This window comes from Thamnophis elegans, chromosome 5 (genome assembly GCF_009769535.1).
Source record: "Thamnophis elegans isolate rThaEle1 chromosome 5, rThaEle1.pri, whole genome shotgun sequence".
NCBI lineage: Eukaryota > Metazoa > Chordata > Lepidosauria > Squamata > Colubridae > Thamnophis > Thamnophis elegans.
Genome location: NC_045545.1, coordinates 25,266,310 through 25,274,361, shown reverse-complemented (window position 1 = coordinate 25,274,361; position 8,052 = coordinate 25,266,310). Strand labels below are relative to the sequence as shown.

The 8,052-nt window shown below is 39.2% G+C and overlaps 1 long non-coding RNA gene across 1 annotated transcript; it reads left to right on the top strand.

Annotated features, from left to right (window-relative positions):
* Nucleotides 1-251: 251 nt before the first annotated feature.
* Nucleotides 252-6,617, top strand: LOC116508711. The gene is made up of 3 exons (XR_004255402.1): nucleotides 252-306; nucleotides 5,003-5,483; nucleotides 6,427-6,617. It is a non-coding gene; the product is annotated as an uncharacterized LOC116508711 (long non-coding RNA).
* Nucleotides 6,618-8,052: the final 1,435 nt, after the last annotated feature.

Below are 8,052 nucleotides of genomic sequence, written 5' to 3'. Positions count from 1 at the left end.
GTTCATGCATTTAGCACTCTAATAGGACACGTGAATGTAAGTAATATTTTGTACTTTGTCTTTTATCTATGCCGTATCAATTCCATCCGAAACATTGTTTTAAATTGCCTGCCCATTGGCCAGATTAAATCAATGCTGAATTTAGTTCCTCAGGCGTCCGCAATAAGAATGGTGCGGGCGGAGTGCTGTTTCCCCCCTCCCCTCCCTTTTTCCTTTTTCTCTCTCTCTCTTTTTCTACGAAACAGCAGAGAAGATGCCGGGGGAGTGATGAGCTACGCGCTGCCTGTTGCGAATGCCCTGCTGCGGGTAAGTTGCCCTACGGAGCTGACTAGGGAAGGGAAGGGAGAGATTTTCCCCGATTCGCTGAAGATTTGGGAAAGACGGGAGGGTGGGTTCCCCGCCGGGTAAAACTGCCTGATCCTGCCCTGGAATCTTTTGCAAGCAGAGCGATCTCATCTACTCACTTCGGTTCCATTTCTGGGGATCAGATCGATCGAGTGTATGGCCCGAACAGCAGTAGCATTAAAAATAAACAAAGATGGAAGAACCCCTGAGTAAATGAGGGGAAAAACAAAAGAAATGGACACTCTTCTAAGGCAGGTTTTAAGGTTCTAAGGCAGTTTCTCAACCTTGGCCACTTGAAGATGTCCGGACTTCCACTCCCAGAATTCCCCAGCCAGGCTGGGGAATTCTGGGAGTTGAAGTCTGGACATCTTCAAGTGGCCAAGGTTGAGAAACACTGTTCTAAGGTTTCTTTTTTAAGGAGCAAAATATTACCCAGCCTCTGTCTCTATATTAATCAGGCTTTGTTAGCTGTTACCATTTTACAGAAAGTGCTACTAAAAGCTGCCCTTCTATTAAAAGAAGCAAAAGGTGAAACCATCTTATTTTTAAGTAAAAACTTGTGAGAGGCCCGAAGCTCTTCGATAGGCATGCTGCTATTAGTAACTCCTTTCTTGATAGACTTAGTGTATGTAGCAAAAAGTTTGTCATCTGATTTCACCTTGTTCCTTTAAATGAAATAATAAAATATAAAAAGTTGGGTCTAAAGCGATGCTAGATGGACTCACAGTTGCGCCAAAGGCAAAGAGTTCATGTTTAGGCTTCAGCTTGGAGAGATGTACCAGTGGTACTTTTAAATCAGCGGCTTGGGTTAGACATCTGATGTGATGCTTATCAATTTTCAGATGATTTAAAGCTGAAAGGGACACGTTGGAAGAGATTTTTTTAAAAGGTTCGAAAATACCTGGATACCAGGTTTCCGCAAAAAGGACTGAAATGAATAGGATGGAACCAATGAAGGGGATACATACAGTTGCACATCTGGGTGTGGGGAGAAACCTGAAAGGGACAAGGATAAGATGGGGGAGACCTATCTTGGCAATAGTACATGTGAGAGGAATCTGGGTATCAAATTAAATATAAGCTAGCAGTGGGATGCAGCTACTAAAAAGGTAAAGGCTGTCTTGAGGTGTGTTAACAGGAATGTAGAGTCCAGATTATGAGGAGAAACTGTTCAATTCTACTCTGCTCTGGAGTTGGGGACTGTTTGGAATACTGTTTCCAATTTTGGGCATCACAGTTCTAAAAGGTTAATGACAAAACAAAGCACAGAATAGCTATCAACGTGATGAGAAGTCTGGAAACCAAACTGTATAAAAATGGTTAAATATGTACTTATCCTATGGAAGAGATGATTGAATAGTAGGTTTCAAACTTCTGAAAGGCTGTCACACAGAAGAGTGAGCAGTTGGTTCTCTATTGTGCAAGAGGACTAGGACAAGTGATTTAAAATCATCTGGAGTGATCAGCCTTCCCCGGTAGATCAGGGAAACAAATCAAATTAGCTAATTCTATTTTAGTGTAAGGCTACACTAACAGAATTTTGCAAGTCTGAAAGTACAAATCACCCACCACCATCTCTTTTTACAGCCTGATAGGATAGATCTTTTCTAAGTTTCTTTCTCTGCCCATTTTGCAGTTGTGAGCTCACCCTTCTCCTCCTTTATTTCATTGTTCCCAAGGCAGCATTTCTCCCATCTCTCAAAGCCATTCCTACAATAGGATACTTATAATTACAAAGGTAAATACTGGTATCAGGAGGAATTTCCTGACCATATGAGCTGATAGTCAGGCTGTTTATATGATATCATCAGTTCTCCTTCACTGAAGGTCTTCAAGACAAGCTGGATAATCACCTGTTAGATTGGTATAATGGATAGTGGACTCTGCATTGAGCAGGAAGGTTGAACTTGATCGTCCTCCACGTCCTTTCCAACTTTTTTATTTCAGCACTATAAGACAGACCTCATCCAAAAAAGGTATATTTCCAACACATTTCTGTCACACTACATCAGTGGTTCCCAAACTTGGCAACTTTAAGACTTGTGGACTTCAACTCCCAGAATTCTCCAGCCAGCTCTGGAGTTCTGGGAGTTGAAGTCCACAAGTCTTAAAGTTGCCAAGTTTGGGAACCACTGCACTACATCATTTAAGGACAGTGGGATCTCTTAGTTGTCAAGAAAGATGGTGACTGACTCATCTTCTTTGGTTCCATTCAAGCAGACCCCGGAGAGCATCCATCTGGGATGCTTTAATTTGAATTTCTGCACCAGGCTGATAATTATAAATGTCCCCTTTCAAACCTATGATTCTATGATAAACAGGAAAACTAATAAAACAAAGGAACCTGGGAGCATATATTTAGGATTGCTTCCCTTGGTAAATTTAGCAAGTACATCAAGCTATGAAAGTATAATTCCAAATATCCTTGTACAACTGCTAGAAGATCAGATAGTACAAATTAACTGGAACAACATGAAAGAATCATAGAATCTACAAATCTATGAATACTAAAACCAACAGTGTAAACATAAATGGAACCAATTACATAACAAAAATAAAGTATTGGTTTGGACAATTGTTCAAGAAGAAACAATGGTGCTCACTTGCCCGAAGGTGAATCTTTGTGGCTTAACGTGTTAAGTTTGTTCTGACTTATAAGCGTACTAGAAATCCACCAACATTGGTGTGTGGTGTGTGTGTGTGTGTGTGTGTGTGTGTGTGTGTGTACATTGCATGCTGCCATAGGTAGCTGTGTTTAGTTCCTCTCTGTTAACTGCTATACCCCATGGAAAATAATTTTTGTAAAGAGACCAGTTTTCTTCTTAATGTCCTGAACTGATCACTCATCCAGTCTATTCTTTTGACAGATAAAGAAACTGAAATAGCTTTTTGATGTTCTGTTTTGTCATACTTGGGAAATTATCTCAGGAAGTCAGATATTCATCAGATAGTCACTTGCTCCTTCCAAAAGATGGCAAGGGAAATGGTTTCACGGATAACACACTTTGCCACTTAAAAGGAATGAACTACCTAGGCAATATAGATATCTATCTTGTACTTATTTTAATGTTATGCTGCATGTTTTCCACATTGACTAACTTGTTTATAGTTCCTGCACAAACATTTATGTGCATTTTATTTTCAGCACAGAAGTGATTTAAAATATTTATATGATATTACATAGCATTGGAGGCCCAGAAAGTAGCAACCTGAATAGCTTTATCATTTACCAGGAACAAATCATCCATTGTACTTGATCCATCAAGATTATGGCATATCAATTAATATTCAAAACTCTGCAAATCCCCACATTCATAGCTTCCATCTCCTGTGATATTGTCCATTTCTTCAAGTTCTTCTTACATCGTGACACCTCTATTCTCAGTCCTGTCCAAATTTTCCATATTCCATGTGGGAGATAGTACCCAAGCAAAGGTCCTTCCATAAAGTTGTCCAATTTTCACTGTAGTGTGAGTTATTGCCTGCTATTGTGGCGCAGTGGTTAAATGCAGCACTGCAGGCTACTTCAGCTGACTGCAGTTCTGCAGTTCGGCTGTTCAAATCTCATCGGCTCAGGGTTGACTCAGCCTTCCATCCTTCCGAGGTGGGTAAAATGAGGACCCGGATTGTTGTTGGGGGCAATATGCTGACTCTGTAAACTGCTTAGAGAGGGCTGAAAGCTCTATGAAGCGGTATATAAGTCTAACTGCTATTGCTATTGCTATTACTTTCCCCTTCCTAAAAGATTTCAGTTTGTTTTTCAATTGACTTGTACACCTTAGAGGTTATAGTAAAGGTGGGGGGGAGGGACAATTCTGAAGTGATTTATCTTGGTCTGATTTGTTTATTTATTGCATCAGAAAATCCTGGCATTCTAACAGGAGTGTATAGACTTTTTATAACCATTGTATGGTGGTGAAAGAATGACAAAATGTGAGCCTTTAAGATTTATGTCTTGTCAATGAAGGTAAATCCTTGCCCATTAAACTTCCCCCTTCAATATCTATGATTTGTTTATACAAGTAATCTAAATTGTATGTGACTGAGAAGGTACATCAGATGTGCCAAGCCAAGCCACCAGATTATAACCTGGCTCGGTTTCCCACTCCAACTTCTGAAGATGAACCTCATGTAATCATTTAAAAAATAGACATGCCCCACCTATGATTTATTGATGGCTTCCACAAACCATATTGGTGGCAATCATTGAAACCTTCCAAGATTAAGAAACTAGGCAGACATACACAAGTTCTTTCTTGGGGTAGAGACACAGTCTTTGGTGAGCAGCAGTGATTTAAAAAAAAATAGGGTTCACATCACACCCGTTTGGGACTGAGATTTTCTAGCTGAGTCATCTTTGCTCTAGAGCAGGGGTGCCCAAACTTGGCAACTTTAAGACTTGTGGACGTCAACTCCCAGAATTCCCCAGCCAGCATGCAACTAGCAACAATTCATGATAGTTGAAGTCCATGTGTCTTAAAGTTGCCAAGGTTGGTGACTCCTGCACTAGAGTTTGATCACAGTGTTGAATATTAGAAACAACACTTTTCTATCTGGTTACAACTCCTATTTCCGATTCCTTCCCTCATATTTTTAAAAAGTAAATCTAATAAACCTGATAAGGCTTTTCCTCTAATTCCCCTCTGTTTCGTTTCAGTCTTCATGAACCCAGAAACAAAACTTGGAAAATATTGCTCATCACTGAAAAGAAAAAGAAACCAAAGACATAGGTTTCATGACGAATCACATAAATCATGACGTATTGTTCCTGAACCGAGGGGTGGGTAGATGGGTAGAGAAGCAGAGAAGAAAATACAGCTTGGGAAAGGCAAGACTCTGAAAGAAAAGACAAACCGTGGATCCAAACCATTTGGTTTCTTGGCAGAAGCATCTGCTTTTAGAAGAATATCCACACTTCATCATTCCAATGCAGTATGATTGTTTCTGGTGAACGCCAACTTTTCAGTCCTGTGCCAAAAATACAAAAGTGTATTCCTCCTTAAAGGATTACTTGCTGATTATATGTACTGATTATTAATTTAAAAAAAACAGGAGTAAAAGTTCAGCAGAAGATACCAAGATGTTCAACATAGGAAGGTTGCCTTTAAAAATGTGTTTTTTAGTATTCTTGGGAACAGGTGAGTGTGTTTTTGGAAATCTGGGACTTTTTTAGCCTATGTATCTTCAGTAAGGGCAATAATCTAGAAGAGTCACGGGAGGAAGAATATTCCTATCCTATCATAAAGTCGTCTGCCAAGTGGGGAGGGTGATATGTGAACAAAAGCTTCATCCAAACTATAGAGGTACTGACCATGTTCTCATTATTTTAAATAGAGAACTGCCTGAGATTAGAGTTTGGGGATGCAAACAATGAGTAATGTAGACTTGATGTAGACAATGTACAATCAGCAGTAGAGTTACTAGATAGTCTGAACAGCAAATTTGGAGAAAGAACTACCTTATTTTATAAGACGCACCAAGATTTTGAAGAGGCAAATTAAAAAAAAGTTTTTGCACTCTGCAGACCTCCAAAAACGACCCGTTTTTCGCCAAAACAGGCCTGTTTTTTTTAATGGCATGAATAGCCTTTAGGAGGCTTGTAGAGTGCTTCAGGGGGCAAAAATGAGCAAAAACAGTCCGTTTTTCACTCATTTCTGTCCTCCCCAGCCCCCAGGAGCACTCTGAAAGTCTCTTAAAGGCAATGCATGGCCATTTTGGTGAAGGGGGTGGGATTTCTGGAGGCAAAAAAATGCTGTATTCATTGTATAAGATGCATCGAGATTTTCAGCCTCTTTTTTGAGGAAAAAAGGTGCATCTTATACTCTGAAAAATACGGTATGTTAATGTGAAGAGGATCTGGATCCTCATTTCTTGACTATGAGAGGTCTAAGTCCAGTTTATTCAACTTTGGAAAAATTCAGCTTGAGCTTCCTTTGCAGCCAATGCTGCCAAACAGGTCAGCAGATCCCATAATTTCCTCCTGTAATGAAATCTGTACAAACAATATTTCTTTAGTTTTACAATTATTTAGGTTTTGAAATTGTTTATTATGAAACATCTTTGTGTTTTTTTTTATTCTAGGAGTAGACGTTTTGCTATCAGAAGAATGCAAGAGTAAATGGTTGAGTAGCATCTTTTTTTCTTGAAAAGAAAATAGTTTAAAAAATTATTTTATTTTATTTATTCAGTTTCTATAGCTGTCCATTTCAATCAATGACTCCAGGCAGCTTACAACTAAAAAAATATGCCACAGTTAAAACAATAAAAATATTTTGAAATAATAGAAACATTTTTTAAAAAATCCAAAATAAATATACATATCTTCTGTCCATTGGGTTTTTAAGGTGGCTGAAATGATGCAGAATTCCTTTTATGATAGTTCTACAGTTGGTTGTGACATCCACTGAGGCAAATATGGACTCTTTTGTTGACAAAGGGCTATTGCAGAAATAAGCTTCTTGCATTTTTTTCAGAGTTGAAATTTTGTTCCATTCTAATGATTTTTACTCTAGTTGGGTCTAGTAAAAAAATCAAGCTAGGCCCTACAAACACACTTTTTTTTTCTTTTGCTCATCCTATCTCCTTTCTGGCAGTGATTGGGTGTTCTAGCAAACCCTCTACAGGAGAGCTTCAACAGACCCTGCTTTGTGTGACATGTAAAAGCTATGATGTGGCACGCAAAGGAAATGGTGGCGGTTCTGCTATTTTTGGTACACAACATACAACAGTGAGAATATCTATCAAGAAAATCCAGATTCAAGCTAAACTGCTAACATGAAAAACTTTCCCTAATAGTTCTATATATAATGATCTATTGCCGCCAAATCAATTTCTAAGATAAAAGTGGGAGGAAGGAGAGATAAGAGTAGGTGGAGATGACAGCATTAGAATTTGGCAGAGCCTTTCCTTCCTCTCCTCTCCATGTGTCTCTCTCTCAGTGACCGCAGCCCACTATCTCACAGTGTAGCTGATTCACCTGTACAACCATTTCAGAGAAGCACATGTGATTTCCCTTCAATAGCTATAGAGGAGAACACCCAGGAAGTTGCAGCTCATGAGCAAGTGAACTCACTATTTTTGTCTTCTTTCACTGCCTGTGTAAATACTGGAAACTTGGCTAGGCAATCTGAAGGCAGCAGGGCAAGGGTAGAAGATTCCTTGGTTTGCCCAATAATGTTTTAATGGCTAACTAGCCGAGACAAATGTAGAGACAAAATTGGTACTTGGTTTTGAGAAGATTAAAAAAGAGAAGGCTTCAACTTTGGAGCAGCTTCCTTCAATCAGATGTTCCTTGTGCCATATATTTCACTCTGATAATCCCCAATCGATACAGGTCACTTAACACAATGGGCACCAAAGCCCAACAAGGGCCTTTAAATGATTGACAGAAACCAAGAGCAGAATATTACCTCCCTTCCATCTGCTGCCTTTTGCCTGCAGCTTACAACATTATGGGTAGCCCTAAAAACAGAGGGAGGCACTTAAAGTATCTATGTGGGATTTCAAAATTTAAACTATACTTGATAAGAGGGGCTGTTTAACTGGGGCCATCAGAATAATTGGTCCTGCATTTAAAAAGACCTTGAATCCAACTTTTTTTTTTGGGGGGGGGGAACGCCAGCTGGAAAACACTATATAACAACATTACACTAATGATAGACTTTGAATGTAGTCTCCAGGATCAAGAATAAGAGTAAATGTGAGCAT